At 36.5% G+C, this 16,448-nt stretch overlaps 1 protein-coding gene across 1 annotated transcript in view; it reads right to left on the bottom strand.

Moving 5' to 3' along the window:
* LOC129744496 (fatty acyl-CoA reductase wat) overlaps window positions 1–14,631 on the bottom strand; it is a 122,501-nt gene extending 107,870 nt beyond the window's left edge. The window contains exon 1 of the mRNA XM_055737033.1: window positions 14,297–14,631. The gene's annotated coding sequence lies outside the window, so the exon portion shown is untranslated. The remainder of the gene's footprint in view (window positions 1–14,296) is intronic.
* Between the last annotated feature and the right edge of the window lie 1,817 nt (window positions 14,632–16,448).

Genomic DNA, 16,448 nt, shown 5'->3' with positions numbered 1-16,448 from the left:
TAGGTAGTTTGAAATTGTATCTCAACTGTCGGATAATTGATAGGAGCTTTTCTCAGAGTGTTTAGTTTATGATGATGATTGAGAACGAATGATGATGACAGTAAACAATATTAAAATCAGTTGAGTAGAATTCACAAAGTCAACAGGAAGTACGATAGCATTGAATTGTCCACGCGATAGAGTTCATTGGAATCTGAAATAGAAAAGAAATAATATTATTGTAAGTAAAATTAAATTAAAACAATGATATTTACCTAAATTGTACTTACCTGATTGTAGCACGTGCGAGTGTGTTGGATATAGTTGTTGGAAGGAGAATTAGGAAAATTGAGGTTACGAAATTTGTAAGTCGGATAAAATAACTGAATTTCTATGTTGCTAATGAAATATTAATAGCTTTTAGCTAAAGATACACTATACAAGTTGACGGTGTTCTACGCTCAAAAGACGTATCACAATTCTCCCTCAACAATTCGGGCGTTTTTCGAATTACTGAAAAATTAGCCAAAAAATTATGGATTCACTGACAGTTTTTACTGACACACCAGTCGCAATTGTTTTTAATTCAATTTTATCCAAAGATGTAAAGAATATCGATATGTGTCATTGTCTATGTAAAGGTCTGTGAGCAGATTTTACTGTGCGCAAATTATTTGCACGGGGGTCTAAATAGGTGCAATCTGCGCAGTTTGTTGAAGACGGCAACGGTGCGTATGAAAGTTGATTTTTTGTAGAAATAATTTAAAGTAACTGAACTCTGCATGATGTTGGTCCTTTTTTCATATAGTCCCTTTTCAACTTTTAGCACATGATAGTTTATATAAAGAATGTGATGGTGTTAGTGAGTGCGGAGTTGTTACCTGTCAAATCAGATTCTCTCAATAGTCTAAAAATTCATGCAATTGACAATAATATTTTTATATTTTTTTCATTTCTGAGTGTAGAGAAATTGATATATGGATATTGTTTTAAATATCTAAAACAAGAGTAGATTAGCTGAAAAGTATTTGGAGTACTAGCTGCAAAAATGGTTATTTATCATTTCCCTTCATCTTAAATTACTATAAACATGATTATACAGTTCAAAATATGTCGACTGGAAAAGAAACGCAGCTGCCAGATCAAAATCAGTTGCTTGGACTCATAATGAAAACTCCTAGAAAAAATTTATAGCATCATAACATCTGTAACCAAAGAAAACACTCAACTGCTGAGCACAGAACATTTATATCCAGAAAAAGGTAAATTTTACTTGTTCAATCTGTAACATGAGCAAGGATAACGATAAAATTAAATAATAAATATGACTCTAGAACAAATTTATCTTTGATTAAAGTGCTTCTGAAATAAAATCTTTGGTGCTTATTCCGCGAGTCACGTGACGTGGATTTTTCGGGTCAACATGATTTGACGTCAGTGAAAGTCGCCGGCGCTGATAGCGATGAAAACTTCGGTTTGTGGATTCGGCAATTAAAATAATTGAATGGTTTTATGACGCTGTTAAAAATTTTAATTGAATGTCACATACGAATTATTTTATAATTATTTAAACAAAAATAACCTCTTAAAAATTATTCTTTCAATTCCCTATAAATTGATTTACATAAATATTATTTTCTTTATTATCCATAAAGTTTTTTCTCAGTGTAAATCGCATCCCGTTCGTCGCGTGCACTGTGAACGATCCTGAAAAATGTTCGCGCGAAATTCATTTCAGGTTCATTCAAAAATCGCTCGCTCGCTCGCTCGCGTGCATTGTGTTTCTGCCCAAAGACTATCATGGAAATAGAGCATGTAATAGCCAAGGCAACCAGCCAGCAGTTAAATAGTGCAACAAGCAACGTCCCTCATTTGAGCACTTCATTTGATAATTTCGCAATGAAGCTGAAACACAGTTATTCTGCAGGACCGGACGGTATACCAGTCACTTGTTTGAAGCGCTGCATATCACATATGCTAACACCTATAAAACGAATCTTCCAAGCATCGCTCAACACGTCTACGTTCTCCCCTATATGGAAAGAAACCTACATGTTTCCGGTCTACAAGAAAGGCGACAGGAGGAATGTCAACAACTATCGCGGTATTTCTGCCTTATGCGCTATTGCCAAGTTATTTGAGCTGGTTGTTTTAGACCCTATCTTCTCGTACTGCAAACCATATTTTTCTTATGATCAACATGGCTTCATGCCTAAGCGCTCTACGATTACAAACCTGCTGGTGTTTACGTCTAAGGTGCAAGACAGTTTTGCTTCAGGATTCCAAACAGACGCCATCTTCACCGACCTGTCAGCCGCTTTCGACAATGTGAATCATGAAATTGCTATCGCCAAGCTCGATCGCATTGGTTTTTTTGGGTCTCTACTGGAATGGTTTCGCAGCTACCTGGTAGGTCGGAAACTTATTGTCCGAACGGCAGAATCCTTCTCTAACCAGTTTTTCGCCACCTCTGGAGTGCCTCAAGGGAGCCATTTAGGACCAATACTATTCTTGATTTATTTCAACGACTCGATGCTGCTCCTTGATGGATCAAAATTAGCTTACGCAGACGGCCTGAAGTTGTTTTATCCCATCTCCGGCCCTGACGATGCCAAGTTCCTGCAGGACCAGTTCAACCTCTTCGCCTCCTGGTGCGATGTCAATTGTCTGCCCTTGAATCGTAGTAAATGCGCAGCAATTTCTTTTTCCCGTAAGCGACTTCCATCAAATGCAGTGTATTTTCTCGGCGACGAGGCTATTGCTCGAGTTGAGCACGTGAAAGATCCTGCCCAGACAACCATTTGGTGGGTATTTCGAATTTGCAACGCAAATATACATGCAAATATACGTGTAAACATATCGTATATAATGTAGCAAAACCAGTATATACGTATCATTTTGGAGGCCATATAGGTACATTAGCAAACATATTCTGATTTGGATTGTATTAAATTACGATTTGCACGACTTGTCATACGCATCATTTACGACTACCCTGATTCTTTTTGGAATATACTATGACAATTTACATCATCATATAGATGATTGAGGTTGTAATATACGACATTTTTCGTAACAATATGGAAAGTTTGATGACTTATTTGGTCGTCTTTTGCGACTTGAGTGCAGAGCTCCCATTTTCCGTCAGTTGAATAAAAATAAGTTTATTATTTTTTTTTATACTTTAAACCAATCAGTTTATTCATCCATAAAAATAATAAGAATAAGATTATTTCAAAGAAATGCGTTTTTTGCTGTCAAATTCAAGTTTATATCGTACAAATTTATTATTTGCCTGATTGCTGATTTTATTGTTAGTTCCTGGACTTGATCCCCTGACCATACGATCTGCAGCTCATGATGGTTCCTCGACGCTATCTGGAATATATAAATTCAAGGGGATTTGCTTCAAAGGCATTAAACCAAAAGCAAATCGTATATTTCTCTAACTTAAATCTTTTAAATCGTAAAACACGTCATCGATGATCTAAAAATAGACCAACATTTTGAAGCCTCCTTTAATTCGATTCCAATCATCGATGTTCCATTATTATAAACGATTTTATTGAACTTTTTTGTATTCTTTTACGATTGCCAGCAAATACATTTTACGAAAATCAGACATGCGAATTAGTTTGCAAAGGTATACGATTGCATGTACATTATTACGAATTATTTTATGCATAGCACGACAAAATCTCTCAGTCACTGCTGATCACCGTATATCGGTCGTTTCACGGATTTTTTGCGAATTGTCGTACACAAAGATCGAGTTCATATGTACATAAATACGAGTGTCTCTTCTTGTCGTAATAAAATCATGCAATGGTTTTAAATACGATAAAGAATATGCATGGACCGCACATTGCAGGTGCAGATATACGAAAATGAGTATAAATAACATTCTATACGATGTAATCTGTAAAAGAAAATACGACTTCTGGTTGTCTGGGTGGTGTCATTCTTGACAAACGGATGGATTTCAAGATTCACACCAATTACATCGTTGATAAAGCTTCTAGAAGCCTAGGTCTACTGTTCCGCATGGCGAAAGACTTCAAAGATATTTACTGTTTGAAGAGTCTTTATTGCAGTTTCTTTCGTTCGATCCTTGAATACGTCTCTGCTATCTGGTGCCCTGGTATTGAGGCTATCCAACGGCGCTTTATGAGATTCGCCCTTCGACACATGAGCTGGCAAGACCCGTTCCTACTTCCCAGCTACGAGAGCCGCTGTCGCTTAATCGACATCGACAGGCTGCAAGCCCGCAGGACCGCCGCACGAGCCTCTATCGTAGCTGATTTGCTTTCATCCAGAACTGATTGTCCCGCACAGTTGGAAGGTCTTCAACTCAACATACGACCACGTGGTTTGAGAAATCGTGATGTCCAGCTCTGCGTCCCTCTTCGTTTGAATAATTATGGGGCTAACACAGCACTTATTGGTGTAATCAAGACATTCAACCGCTACTCCGAACATTCTGATTTTGACGTTTCAAGGGATGCATTCCAAAGAAAAATCCTTAAAGCTTTAAGTTTTGTGTAGACAATTGTATTTGTAGTGTCTTTAGTTTTAATTTTTAATTTTTTTTTTTCATTAGAATCAATATGTGATCTGATGATGTACAATAAATAATAATTATAATCTCTTCGTTTTGTTTTAGTTTTAACTGATTAAAGAGTCCATTAAAAACCGTCAATGATCACCTCAGGGCGTGAAAAGTATATTTTGATACATAATAAGTCTACGGTACATTTTTATCCTCTATAAAGGAATCACAACTCCGTACAGTGACGATCTTCAATTGTCCATTTTTTGTTCTATATTCCTGCTGTACTGTCAAGTAAATATCAATACCGAGGATATTTTGAATTCAATACAAGACTGTGATCTTAGATTGTTAACTATTGTATCAAACATTTTTAAGGTCGTACAAATGGAGACACTTCAGCCGGATCCTTCATGCATGCGAAGATCCGCAATAGAATTTCCACATCCATCCATCCACTGACTGATTGACTGACTGACTTGGCTCACTCACGGCTCTGTCTGTCCCAATCGGGCTGCGACTTTGGTGTTGCTGCAGGAATTCACTGTTTCACAATTGCCAATCCATTATCACCAATTTGTCGGACATCGTCGATTGGGGTGGAGGTTGAGACGTATTTAGTAGAATCACCCCATGCATGATGGTGTGGAGCCCAATCATCAAAACAACAGCCGACAAAAGATCACTTGGTTGGTACCACACCAGCATCATTGATTGTCATCATCGCCATCATTGAAAAGTGCAGAAGGAAAACAATCACATTCCACCATCGAGCCGACCACTTGAATGGATCTCGCCTCGATGATGTTCTGCGCAATCGATTCATTCACATTTGTTTGTGTAGGCGGGTGCGGGGTAGGCGGATGAGATGACCGGGGGATAAGAGAGCAAGAAAGAAGATTGGTGCAGCACAGTCAGCCAAATACGAAATCGATGCGCGCGCTCGCCGTAATATTTGGGTCAACATTGGCGCAAAATATGCGCATATTTGTGTTGGGCAGCTTTTGCTTTTGCTGAGACTCCCTCTCGTTTTTTGCTTCTTTCACTGCCAAGATTGTCTCGTCTGTCCAGTCAGTCTCGGTCGGAGTCCAGCCACTTCTGACCACTGACTGGCACACTGACCGAGTGACTGACCAAGAGCCTAGGTGGCTGGCTAGAGAGTTCAGGTGTGACGTCGCATCGTCATCGGACCAGACCAGACCAGGCCAGGCCAATGACGCTCTTATTGACGGACGATTGCCGTCGTCGTCTTGGTCTCTTGATCTCTTCTTTGGCCAAGAAGTCTGCGTATAGATTGCAGCCTACCACCATTGATCGAGAGCCATTCGTCCGCTGTTGGAAGGATTACATAATGTCCAGGGGAGCACAACGAACTCTTCGTCGTCGGTTTCGATCGGCGTGCAGCTTCCACACCCAGCGCACATTCTGTCCTTGCACACTGGGCTGGAGCAGTCGTTTCGAAGGAAGCAAATATTGGTGCAAAATATAAATTGAATCGATTTGTCAATTTTGAAATACCCGCAATACTAAATTGAATTGATATGTTTCTAAAGTGTTAGATGTTTCAAATAAGACATAACATAAGACATAACAAATTTTCAAAATTGATTGGAACATTTTTAGTGAAATTTGAGAATTCAATGGGTTATTAAACATAACAAAATGATGTTGACATAGTTTCTCAAACCGTGAGATAGTTTTTTATTGTTTTTGATTCTCTTAGAAAATTAAAAAGTCGAGCATTAGATGTACAAGTTTTGACATTTTCCGATGTCGTAAAAAATTTATCCCAGAATTACCGCTGAAATTCCAAAGTTGACGAGAGCCTTGGCTGGCAGCAAGTGAAGACGCTGGCTCCGGATCGCCAGCAGTGGAGATCTTTTATCTCAGCCCTATGCGTCGGTCAATCGGCGCCGGACCCTTAGGGGGAATGACGGATTGGCTCAATGATATCACATACAAACTTTATACTGTTTTGGTTTAAAAATCTTCTTCGGACAATCACCAATTTTTTAAAATAAATATTTTTATAATTCAGTTACCAGTCTAGGCTAAAAGGCATCAAAATGCAAATCAAAGATTCACCTTCTAAATCTCGTTTCTATATGCTGGAATTCTATTGTTTCGCACCACGCGCAGGGTTGCCAACATTTTTTTTCCAAAATTCAGGGAGCTTGAAAATAAAAATCAGGGAAAATCACGCTAACATAAAATGATCGAGTTGTGATACTAATACACAGTGCATAATGTTTTCGCAGTCATTTTAACCTTTAAACGTGATTTTTTTGTTTCTTCTCATGTCTTTTATTCATATTCCCTATCAAAGATAGACCGGTAATCACACGTTTAACTGACAAAATAATGCGTTTTTTTTTTCAATTATGTGATTCAGTAGTTGTTTGAAAATTTAGCTTTTTGGACTTGTTTATTCAATCTCTTATATTTGAGATACTAATCAAAGCCTTTTGCGAAAATTCTTCATAGTAGCACAGAAAACAGACGTACAAGCTCGAACAAAAAACCGTCAAAAAAGTGTGTAAAATTTCAAATGCTATCACCAAAAAAATACGTTAGAAACTGACTGCAAACAGTGTCATCTATTGCGCCGTTCAAGAGTTACAAATCAACTTTTAAGTGCCCAGTTTTCGAAAAGGCGTAATCGTAGCCAAAAAACAAAAATTAGTTCAAAAAGGGTGTTGGGATTTTTACACAAGTTTCGTGGGCTAGCTTGTGACGTCTGTTCTCTGTGATAGTAGTTCTCGCGAAGCTACGTTTCAATGTGGCAGATTTCAAAAGTTTTCACAGCAAAAGAAACGCAAGAACAAAAACTCCGATTTCTTTAGAAATGTGGACGAATGCTTTCATACGACAATTATATTTTCCTCTAGTCAATCAATTTTGATAAAAAGTAAGTTTGCTGAAGTTTTTTGACTTTGAAACACAAACACACATCAATCATTCATTCCGTTTCAGCAGAGGTCGGCATTAAAACGCTATTCGCTAGTTAGTCCGCTACATTTTTGTTTTAATATTTATTTTTTAACTTTATTTCTGGAGAACTTACGGCTGAAAAAATCCATCACTTTATAGAAAATAACATTTATCAGCATTATTGCTAGAATAATTGCACATAGTATAGTTTGTTTATTCTTTTTTCAACAGAAATCCCGTAAGCGAATAAACTTGTCGACAAAAAAGTAGCGAACTAATTAGCGATTTAACTCCAGACACTAGAAAAAAGCATATATCAGCATTCTTCCTTGACTGATTACTTGTGATGACGTTAGTCTATCTGCCAGTACAAAAGTTTGGTGAAAAAAATAAATGAAAGCAATAATTATCTAACAAAAACGGAACAGACAAATTAGCGATTAAAGGGTGATACGGTCAAAATTTGGTCGAGAGAAAACGCGTGTAAATCGGTGAAATCGTTTATTTAAAAAATCAAACTAAATTTCTTTTTCAAGTTTTATTAGTATAAAATTAAGGAAAAATATTCAGTTAGGCTTCCGATTTTTTTTTCCAAATCCGAATTGCTGGGCCTTACGCTTAACCCCTGCCATCAGATTTTGTACAGCCACCTTGTCCACCTTCTTCGCCGCAGAAAGCCAGTTTGCTTTGAACTGCTGCTCGTCCTTAGCAATTTTTTTGGTCTTCTTTAGGTTCCGCTTGACAATAGCCCAGTATTTCTCAATTTTGCGGAGATCTGGCGTGTTAGGAGGGTTCTTGTCCTTGGGAACCTGCACGTTGTTGGCGGCGTACCACTCCATGGCCTTTTTACCGTAATGGCTAGATGCCAAATCCGGCCAAAACAGTACGGAACAACCGTGTTTCTTCAGGAAAGGCAGCAGACGTTTCTTCAAACACTCTTTCACGTAAATTTCTTGGTTGACAGTCCCGGAAGCTATGAAAATGCAGCTTTTCAAGCCACAGGTACAGATGGCTTGCCAAACCAGATATTTCTTCGCAAACTTTGACAGTTTCATGTGCTTGAAAATATCTGCTACCTTTCCCCTTCCTTTTACCGTATAAGACTCCTGTCCCGGAAGCTGCTTGTAGTCGGCTTTGATGTAGGTTTCGTCGTCCATTACCACGCAGTCAAACTTCGTCAGCATCGTCGTGTACAGCCTCCGGGATCGCACTTTGGCCGTCGTATTTGGTTTATTATCGCAATTTGGAGTCACTACCTTCTTGTTAGTCGATAGTCCGGCTCGTTTTTTGGCTCGATGCACGGTTGAAGACGATACACCCAGCTTATTTGCGGCATCTCGGAGAGAGAGGTTAGGGTTTCGCTTGAAACTACCGGCAACTCTCTTTGTCGTCTGAGCGGCTTCCGGTTTTCAATTTCCCCCCGATACAGACTTCCTGGCTGTCGACAAACATTCCCCAAACACTTTAATTACATTTGTTACGGTTGATTTGGCAATTTTTAGCGACTTTGCCAGCTTTGCGTGCGAGTAGCTCGGATTTTTGCGATGCGCGAGCAAAATTTTCATACGCTGCTCTTCTTCGATGGACGGCATTTTGACAACTGAAGAGCGAATTCCAAAATCAAAATAGAAGCAACACCTTCAAAATGAGGGGTGTTCAGGTTTTTTAAATGCAAAATTGAAAGAAATACGTCAAGTTGATATTGACCAAATTTTGACCGTATCACCCTTTAATAGGGCTTATGACAAAAAGCTTTTCCACGAAGTAACTATGATTGGTAATTTCTTAAATAGTTTTTCTTAAATTATGATTTTCCATGTAGGTACAACTTTTTTTTTATCTTTGTGAGTTGGCCATGAAAAGTTATCGTGGTTGGTCGTGTTTATTTCGGCCCCGAGAAAATGTTCTATTCTTTTAAAAGAGACATGTCTAAATTCTATCGAAGTTCGGTAGTGATGTAACAGTGATGATATTGTTTGATGATATTGAAATAAAAAATCGTATTAAGGAAAGATAATAAGAAACTAGGTATTAACATTGAAAAATTAATGCTGGGAACAGCAAACGATGAAAATAAAAAAAAACACTGATTGCTGTGACCAAAAAGAAAAAAAAATTCTTTAGTTCCCTCGTGCGCGTGTTAATATTAAAGTAATGCAAATTGAAGGAGTTATTCAAGAAGTTGATGGATTATGTTGATTTCGAAGTTATTCGAAACAATGTACATATATTTGAGGATGGACAAGAAATTCATACCGGGATGAAGCCGTGAAAAATATGACGCGGCAATCCTAGAGAACTAGACTATCGGCCCCACTGGAGATGATTAAAGCATCGTAGCACCTCATATCCAAATCAATATGTACATCATGATCACAGATATCCAAAGATTTGTGAGCTCGTTCCTTTTTTTTACTATACAATTGCTCTTTTTTGAGTAATCTAACATTTTATTTAGTCGGTATTTTTTAATTTTTTTCTTCATCAATCCTAATTGCCAAGTAGGATTCCCAATAAATAATTCTTCTCCACCATTCTGAACACAGCATTCTGGGTCGTATGAGTTCTCTGAACCTGAAAAGTTTTATTAAGCTGTTTCAGATCGTCCCTAAAATGATTATATTGACTTTTCGCGGTGTACATTCATATTCAATACCAACGCTTGAAATGAGTATTCAGTCCAGGTACTCATTTTGGCATCTTGTGTTGTTTTTGATTATTAGTTGTACTTGGTGTATCAGCCAATTCAAGATGTGTGTAGTCACCCTATGCTATGCTTTGCTATGCTATGCTATGCTTTGCTATGCTTTGCTTTGCTATGCTATGCTATGCTTGGTACAAGATTTTTATCTTTGGTGAGATTAATTATCAACTTTAAAACTTTGTGATCGTAAATTTTTCTATCATTTTACTTATTAATTTTCTTTTCACAACTGAGAAATCTGATTGCGAGTTACTCAATTTAACAAGACAGTTGCATACATGACTTAAAAGTTAAATCAAATTATTTCGCATGATTTTATATTTAAATTGATTAAAAAATCACAGTGCATCTTGAGTTTAGCGTCATTTTTTATATTCGTTACGATTTGGTTGAAGTCCTAATAATGGATAATTGTATTCAGCGCATCCAAATCAGTCATATCCAGCTCTGAAACGTTATTTGTTTCTTTGCTTAAATCTTTAATTTTAATTTCTTTTTTCTTGCAAGGTTAATAAAACATATTTTAAATGTACCTACACCAGGGTGGCCGGCTAAATGATGATGTCCAATTTCAATACTGACAAAATGCATTTTGTTGATTGACTCAAAATCTTAACTTTGCAATATTTCAGCTCAATCGGACTTGATTAAGGGGTATGGAACTGCAATTTTTATAAAATTTCTAAAACCCTGTAGTCTAAAAAATTTCCTTTTTCGACAAATCGAACGACAGAACGTGTGCAGATTTTTAAAATGGGATTTAGATGAATGTAAATGAAGTTTTGTATGAAAAAAATGCGAAAATTTGTTCGGAGAATTTTATTTTTTTAAAGTTTGTACTCACGCAATGCAAATGAAATCCCAGTAAATGGGAACTGGAAAATTCTCTACATACAAAATAGAGAAACTAGCTACAACGTCACAAACAGAGCATTCTTTTTTCATTTCAAGAAACTAGCATTACCGACAAATTTTACATAAAGTTTACAGAAATTTTACTTTAACAATAAAGTGATTGATTTTAGAGCATGGGTGGCCAACATTCTCAACAGACGGGCCAAATTTCAGAACTGAGATCGGCTGGCGGCCCAAAAAATTTTTTTTCTAGAGTGTTAAAAAAAAAATAATAAGAGATTTTTTAAAACGCTATAAAAAACATTTACCTTTGTCACATCGAGCATACAGTATCTTAATAAATCAGTTTTGTAACTTGTATATTTTCACAAGTTTTGCTCCATTTGAAAAATAGTGGAAATATTACGCCAGACGAAATGAATAACCCCTCCCAACTTATGTATGTACGTCAATCTTTTCAAGGGATTTAAAACCTCCTCGGTTTATCTATCCCAAAAAAGGAAAAATCGCGTGACTACAATGGACATTTAGTCAGTTTTATGTTCTCCAAATATAAAAAGTGATCGTTTTTATCCAAAGTTTTCAAGTTTACCATTCTCATTAGAAAAAAATGGTCGAGGATTTAAAAAAACACAGAATAGAATGGATGAAAAAGTAACGTTCACAAGCTTTTGACATTTAAAGAATAATTTTTAACAAACTTTTGTTATATCATAAGTAATGTAAATTTTTCTTTTTTCTGATAGATTTATCAGTACCAAACTGGTGCTAGTTGAATTCTACTACCCAACTGCAAATCCTGTCTAATTTTTCATAACTGATGTTCATTATTACAGAGCACGTTGTCAATTAAAATATATTCGGATTTGGTGTAATTTTCATAATATACCGTTTTCTGTTAAAGCTTTGCAAAAATTAACAAATGGGAAATATTTACAAAGCAAACTTTCGATATTTAAAAATAATTTACAAAAGTTATTCAATTCTGATGGATGAAGTTGATGAAGTCGAATTTATGTTAATAATGGTTGAAGTTGTTGTAAATATTATTTTCATTTTAATTTTAATTTATTTTTCGATTTTAAACGGTCTTATTATCTTTCTGAGGCTATCCAAACTCATCAATATAAAAACTAGAGTCCGTTTGAATTCTCTTTATACCAATGTTATGTAGTCACCAAAACCCAATCGGAAAATATCGAAAAAGGTGTGATGGAATTTACAGAGAATGTGTCAAATACCGTACAATTTTGATCATTCAGAATTTTTAATTGTAATTGTTTTTTTTAATTCTGTGACGATATCCTTTTTTGTAAAATTGTATGAGGCCCTCATAGCCTATAATGGCTATAAGTGTAAAATTGATCGATTTTGAGTTAATATTGCCGAACGATTCTCCATGTTTCAATTTCTAAATGTTGATTTTTTCAGATTTTCAAAATTATATTCGCATACTTTTAAGTTCGCAAGAGAATTGATAATGTTCGAAAATGTATGGAAAATGGCCAATCACTACAATTCAAAAGCGTGTTTTCTTGAAATTAGTGTTTATAAACTTTTACCCCTTTGACTTATATCAATTCAAAGAAATTGTTAGATCTTTATTTTGAATTTAGTTAGTGTAGATTCAGTGATTCAGACATATTTATCCAAATGATATATGCAGACCAAGAAAAACGTTCAATTCACAGAATATGGTTAGGTTTTTACAAAAAGAGCTTCGCGGGCCACAAAAAGTTTGTCGCGTCCACATGTGGCCCGCGGGCCATGGTTTGGCCACCCATGTTTTAGAGCATTGAAATCAGAAATTAAGAGCTACCAGATGCCATGATTCTGTAAAATTTAAACTTATATCAGGTTCTCAGAACATTCCGTATTTTCGAATATTCAAGAACTGGCCTGTAAAAGGACTTAAACAGTTGATTTAAATCCACAAGCTAGCAATTTAAATGACTAAAAGGCATCTTTAACTTAATATTTCACTGAAATGGTTTACTTTTTTCTATCAGGGATTCTGATGATACAGAAGAAATTATTTGGCACAATATCTTAAAAGATAGGAAATACAGAAGAAATAAAAATAAAAAGATCGAAAAGATCCCATCTAAAATAAACCCATCTTATCGATTTTTCCAAGGCTACAGAATGGATCCCAAAATTCGAAAATCATCATAAACAAAAAAAATCGTAATGAATAGTCTAGTATTCTTCTAGAATGTTTCTATGTTTCAATCAATCCCTTCTTTTTTGTTTACTAGGGCATCGTTATTTGGTATTTCCACGTTGTATTATTGAGTAAATCACGAAATTCACAATTAACCGAAGCAGAGTTGTGCGGCTGTAGAAAATAGTCACCCAAATTGTTAAAAAATATGTGCTTCTTCAAACATATAACCGAAATTTAGTAACAAATGCACGTTGGTACTTTACAGGAAAGATTGTTATTATACAGAAATACGATAAATTTGGGTACGGTAATAAACATTGATCATAATTCATAATGTATTGGAAAAAAAATGTGTCCTAAGCTAATACTCAACTCCAAAGAGTATTCAACATGATTACAATATTCGCAGATGTTATTTTAAGCTATATAAACCTTGTTTTTTTGAAGACCTTAGCACATTGAGTAAAACTCATCAAACACGTTGTCCCCACCATCGAAGAGATTTTACTTTCACACAAACCAATCGATAGTCGAGCGACCACCTGACAATGATATTCCATTGAATTTTCGAATATGATTTGTTGTACGGTATGACATTGGCACAAAACCATTGAACTCCCCGAACGAACCAGTGTGCGCCAATAATTCAGAAGAAAAACCCTGCCCAAAAAGCATTTAGCCGTGGCTTTCACTATGTAGAGATAGTCAGTCGGTCAGTCAGAGTCATAAGACGCCAGGCCACTACCCAGTATTGACTGAGTGACTGACTGGCTGACTGACTTTTATTTTCTTCACGTAAGACGACCTTCGGAGTTGTAATCCTGTTTTTGGGGGCTCTTGCTATCTTCATCTGGGGCCCCCTAGAGCCCCTCGAGCTCATTCATTCACCACGTTTTGCACCATTATTTTACGAGTTTTGTCGGGGTCACCCAGACGAACGACGGAATGGTTCTTCATGAAGAAATGTTGCTGCACTTTTTTATATTGGAGTTTTGCCGTTGATTGACATTTAAAATTAGTATCACAGCCATTTTGGTTGTTTGATTCGAAACTTGCAGCCTCGAATAATATTTGTCAATACGTACACCACACGATATCACTCAATACACACCTTTCGAATTTCACAAAGCCATAAAGAGACTTTCTTCAGGCTTGCACCACAAGATCCGCAAATTCTGGGTTATGCAATCAGAAATCAGGAAGCAAATGACGTCACACACGTGATCAAACTTCACGCACAAGTTTCTGCATCAACGGCAATCACAGACTGTTAATCAAACAATGCGCTGATCCAAAGACCTAAGATAAGCCACTTGAGAATAGAGCCAAAAGAATGAGGGGGATAAACCACACGCACAGATCGAATCGAATTGAATCGATTACGCCGACTGATTGAGGAGCACACTCGCAACCGTACCGCGCCGAAGGAGACTTTCGACTGAGTTGACCTGGTCCTGCCAAAAGTGCGACTCTGCGAGTTTGTCTTTCGAGGCGCGCGCTGACTTCTTTCTTGTACCTACGTATCTAGATGTATGCGGCGAGTAGTGTGCTGTTGTACCTACTATCAACCCCATACAAAATTTCGGTAAGTAGATGCAGCCGCGCCGCCACATGCCACTCAAGCGCAAATATGGTCCAAGAGACCTCTCGACGATCTCGATGGGGTCGAACCGGTCGGTCGCGGTATTGCTCCAGTCAACATATTTATTCGGCCAGTTGCATTCAGCAAACCGCAAAACTCCACCGAAAATTGAGAAAAACCCCGCTGAGTGTTCTACCGCGAGCGCGGGCTGGACAAACTAGCTTAGTAGGTTACTAAATCCAAACTGCTCGTGGCTCGTTCCTACTAAAAGTCCAGTATTCTGTTGAAAGCTGTAGTCTACGAGACGGCGAGGGCAAGGATCTGTGTAAGCGGATGTTATCTAGAGACTTGTTTTTGTTTTTATTCTCACTTTCATTTTTATTTTCAAGCCCAAAGAATATTGTTTATGCATTGCTAAACCTACCTGTTTTTCAACGTGATTCCAAGTCTCAATATTTTGTTCATTTGATTCGTAAGTCCACGTTCAGAACTTATGTCTGAGTCCCAAAGAAAAGTAAAAGAGTGTTATTATTCTTCTTGTTTGCCTAAAATGGATCTTTTTTCCTAGCACTTTTGTTTTTCACTTTAGCTGCTAGGTGTCTTCCCAACATTTACTTGTTGGATTGTTCCTCATAACGTGAAAGTATTGAAAATTAGCCTACTACGATAAAAATAAGAACACTAACTATAGTGTTTGAAAAGATAGAGACAAAATTTTATCCGTAAAATTGTAGATATCATCTACATATGAAACTTTGCCGAAATAATCACAGTTTTATCTCTATTCAGTGCGGATGTATAAAGCTTTCTTTCTTTTATTGCAATTTCAAGTTTAAATTTCCCTTAATTTTTAAAACTTCTATGGTAAAATGGGACAAGTGGATTCATAAACATAATACCACATCTTAAATCCTGATTCAAGTACTACAAACTACGTCATAAATCACTTGTCTTCACGCACCCGTTTTTTAGTACGATTTGCATAAATTTGATGAATTCTTAGTTTTTGACGAGAAAATAGAGATTTATATTTATCAGAAAATTCGTCAAAACTTCTTAAATTAGTTTTTGAAAATTATACAATACTGTAAGCTGCTCTGTGTTATTAATGTGAGACATGTATTCGACACAACTCGAGAATTTTTTCAGATGAAAAGTTTACTTGCGATACAACGAAAACAAGAATGTTTTGACAAAAAAAAAGATGATTTATTGATCTCAATGCTCCCTCTTTTCCTCATAATGGCTGAGCTTTTTTCATTAAATCAAAAGGAGATACTAATAAGTTTTGTAATAACATTATAGTTTTCTTTCTTCCTCCTCCTACCTTCCCATTCCAGGAATGAGGAATCACATCTAAACTTAAGTGAAATACATGAGTTATTATTTTAGGCGTTCTCTTTGTAACACCATCACGTATAAACGGACCGTCGGAACGAAGTGAAATTTGGTATCCAAGGGTTTTCGGGGTCAGAGATGGTTGGTATAGTAGTTTCAAGAATCTCACTTTTTGTGGAAGTTTGCCCCCATACAAAATCAACTTTAAATGGGACGCAAGTCGAATAGTTTAATACGATTTTCACAAAAATTGATTCACAAGCACAAAGAAGTTAAGGATATGTATGTAAGTGTAGTTAAACATTAATAATGATTTATTTATTCAAAGGTAAAACGAAGTTTA

The sequence above is a fragment of the Uranotaenia lowii genome, chromosome 2 (assembly GCF_029784155.1).
Source record: "Uranotaenia lowii strain MFRU-FL chromosome 2, ASM2978415v1, whole genome shotgun sequence".
Lineage (NCBI taxonomy): Eukaryota > Metazoa > Arthropoda > Insecta > Diptera > Culicidae > Uranotaenia > Uranotaenia lowii.
This window is presented reverse-complemented; position numbering and strand designations above follow the sequence as displayed.